The 3,938-nt window shown below is 49.2% G+C and overlaps 1 pseudogene; it reads left to right on the top strand.

The window, feature by feature from the left end:
* The first annotated feature begins 2,089 nt into the window (after positions 1-2,089).
* On the top strand, positions 2,090-2,207 carry LOC126250055 (5S ribosomal RNA; annotated as a pseudogene).
* The last annotated feature ends 1,731 nt before the right edge of the window (positions 2,208-3,938 follow it).

Here is a 3,938-nt window from a genome sequence, read left to right as displayed (position 1 = left end):
CATGGAGACGATCGTAGAGATGCTGGATGTAGTCCTGTGGAACGGCTTGCCATGCCATTTCCACCTGGCGCCTCAGTTGGACCAGCGTTCGTGCTGGACGTGCAGACCGCGTGAGACGACGCTTCATCCAGTCCCAAACATGCTCAATGGGGGACAGATCCGGAGATCTTGCTGGCCAGGGTAGTTGACTTACACCTTCTAGAGCACGTTGGGTGGCACGGGATACATGCGGACGTGCATTGTCCTGTTGGAACAGCAAGTTCCCTTGCCGGTCTAGGAATGGTAGAACGATGGGTTCGATGACGGTTTGGATGTACCGTGCACTATTCAGTGTCCCCTCGACGATCACCAGTGGTGTACGGCCAGTGTAGGAGATCGCTCCCCACACCATGATGCCGGGTGTTGGCCCTGTGTGCCTCGGTCGTATGCAGTCCTGATTGTGGCGCTCACCTGCACGGCGCCAAACACGCATACGACCATCATTGGCACCGAGGCAGAAGCGACTCTCATCGCTGAAGACGACACGTCTCCATTCGTCCCTCCATTCACGCCTGTCGCGACACCACTGGAGGCGGGCTGCACGATGTTGGGGCGTGAGCGGAAGACGGCCTAACGGTGTGCGGGACCGTAGCCCAGCTTCATGGAGACGGTTGCGAATGGTCCTCGCCGATACCCCAGGAGCAACAGTGTCCCTAATTTGCTGGGAAGTGGCGGTGCGGTCCCCTACGGCACTGCGTAGGATCCTACGGTCTTGGCGTGCATCCGTGCGTCGCTGCGGTCCGGTCCCAGGTCGACGGGCACGTGCACCTTCCGCCGACCACTGGCGACAACATCGATGTAGTGTGGAGACCTCACGCCCCACGTGTTGAGCAATTCGGCGGTACATCCACCCGGCCTCCCGCATGCCCACTATACGCCCTCGCTCAAAGTCCGTCAACTGCACATACGGTTCACTTCCACGCTGTCGCGGCATGCTACCAGTGTTAAAGACTGCGATGGAGCTCCGTATGCCACGGCAAACTGGCTGACACTGACGGCGGCGGTGCACAAATGCTGCGCAGCTAGCGCCATTCGACGGCCAACACCGCGGTTCCTGGTGTGTCCGCTGTGCCGTGCGTGTGATCATTGCTTGTACAGCCCTCTCGCAGTGTCCGGAGCAAGTATGGTGGGTCTGACACACCGGTGTCAATGTGTTCTTTTTTCCATTTCCAGGAGTGTATAAAGCGATGTTTGCTCTGTTTATCGTTGCCATTGCTCTGCTTTGTCTGAACACCACTAGGACTGTAGCACTGTTGTGAGTTAGTCGTCGAATAAGCAGCTGAGCTACACTCTGCAGCCTCATGCTTCGCTTACCACTCGCTACCTGCAGTCCCGCCCCCTGTTGCCATTAGAAGCCAATATTGTGGCTGCATTGTAGACAATATCTGCAACGTCGAATATCGTAAACATCTTTGGCCTTTAGCGACCTCGCAGTCAAGGGGCTCCTTTAAGCAGAATCGCAGAAATCAGCGAGTGATCATAGTTGCATCTCTGCCTACTTGTCACCAACTGGCTCGTGAACAGCACCGACCATTCCTATTCTGTATCTTTACTGGTGACCAGGAATGATGTCTTTATGCTAACATAAGCGAAAAGGGGACTGATTTTGCCCGACCAAAGCAACAAAAGATAATGTTATGCGTCTGGTGGAACAGCGACTGTATGGTGTACTACGAATTGCTTCCCCGTGATGTAACGATCACTGCTGACATTTATTGGCATCAGCTGAGACGTCTTTCACACTCAATCCAACGGCATTGACAAGGAAGACAGCGTGAGGTGACGCTACCCTACCTGCCCGCATCTCGTGGTCGTGCGGTAGCGTTCTCGCTTCCCACGCCCGGGTTCCCGGGTTCGATTCCCGGCGGGGTCAGGGATTTTCTCTGCCTCGTGATGGCTGGGTGTTGTGTGCTGTCCTTAGGTTAGTTAGGTTTAAGTAGTTCTAAGTTCGAGGGGACTGATGACCATAGATGTTAAGTCCCATAGTGCTCAGAGCCAGAGCTACTCTACCGCCAGGCTGACAAAATATACTGCATAGGACTTGTCAGGGGGCAACGGCCTTGCCGCAGTGGATACACCGGTTCCCGTGAGATCACCGAAGTTAAGCGCTGTCGGGCGTGGTCGGCACTTGGATGGGTGACCATCCAGGCCGCCATGCGCTGTTGCCATTTTTCGGGGTGCGCTCAGCCTCGTGATGCCAATTGAGGAGCTACTCCACCGAATAGTAGCGGCTTCGGTCAAGTATACCATCATAACGACTGGGAGAGCGGTATGCTGACCCCATGCCCCTCCTATCCGCATCCTCTTCTGAGGATGACACGGAGGTCGGATGGTCCCGATGGGCCACTTGTGGCCAGTCGACGGAGTGTTCTTTTATATATATATATAGGACTTGTGAGGGAAGTCATTGCGCACCCACCTTATTCACCTGATCTTGTACCCTAAGATTTTCACCTTCTCCGCTCCCTATCAAACAACCTTCAAAGAACTTCCTTTCCGAATGAAAAAGCACTCCGAACATGGTTCGGCGAGTTCTTCGTCTCAAAAAAACGTGATTTCAACAGTCGCCGAATCGAAAAGTTACCCCAGCGTCGGCATACTGTTGTAAGTAGTGAAGGACGATATATTATCGGTCACTTAAGTCTCTATTATGTATAGTGGTTGTGTTTATTTAAACTTCTGGAAAAACGGACTCATGCACGAACCTGAAATATAAGCCTTACTACGAATGGCACACGATGGTCAGTTATGAACCGTCAGCATAAAACCGTTATTTATTTTGTTAAAGAAAAATAGGCAGTTTATATGCTCGTGTTTTTTCGAGTGACACCAAGGATTTAAAAATGAAGAATGTGATATCTTGAAAACTCAGGGTAAACATATCAATTAACTTTGTAGTTATAAACGTATTACACAGCCATGTAGTTGTCCAAATAGCTGGGCAGTTAAAATACAAAATAAAATATAGTAATGCGGGTAGTCTGGTTTCCTTTTTATGGAGGAAGTACGTAGTGTTTGTCAAGGCAGATTAATTGGCAGTATGCCGAGACGTAGTGGAGCCTTAGACCGGTTTCTAGAGTGGTGTAAACAAGGCCGTACATGCAGTGCACCAGGGCCGACGGGTCTGGAGCCGTCCGTGTAGCGTGATGGATACAGGACCTTCATCTGTCGGAGAGTCTACCCTGGCTTGTAGCAAGAATTCATCACGTGATGGTCCTGCCTAGTTGAGTTCTAAGGTTCGCTGACCAATTACTGATTTCTTTCACCAAATGTCACAGTTAATGACAAAGGTCGTCATAAATAATAAAGTCGAGGCCCAATAAACTTGCTTTTACCGACACAGATCCAATAATGAGCAAATCGGTTGGTGATTGCCGGAAACCTAACACACCGTAACCTCTGCAGTCAGTACAAACATGTCAGTTTTCTGCGATTCGGGTCTTATACAAAATTCTCTGCGGACTGTACCAAGGGTTAACAAGTGAGTGGCAAGTAGTGTTACGACGCACGCCAGTTACGTTACTTGCTGCGACCAACAATCCTGATTAACATCTCCCACTTCACCTTTCTTCATGGTGATAATTAAATAGTCTCAGTTGGAGCGTATTTATGCACCTCAAAAATTATTGAAACTGGCGTAATTCATTGATATTATGGGAACGTAATTTTAGTTTGTAAAATAATATAAGTAAAAACATTTTCATGTACCTCCCAATAATTTATATGCCATATTAAGTATTAATTAATCGGACTCATCTCTTATGTGAGGAGGACAAGTAGTATTTGTTATTAAACTTTTATATATACAATGAAATACTTAAAGCGATGTAACTTCCAAATTATTTCGTATTAGATAAAGTCAAACGGTTGTTACTGTTATTCTGCAGAAGGTTGGGTTA

The sequence above is a fragment of the Schistocerca nitens genome, chromosome 3, assembly GCF_023898315.1.
Source record: "Schistocerca nitens isolate TAMUIC-IGC-003100 chromosome 3, iqSchNite1.1, whole genome shotgun sequence".
NCBI classification, from domain to species: Eukaryota; Metazoa; Arthropoda; class Insecta; order Orthoptera; family Acrididae; genus Schistocerca; species Schistocerca nitens.
This window is presented reverse-complemented; position numbering and strand designations above follow the sequence as displayed.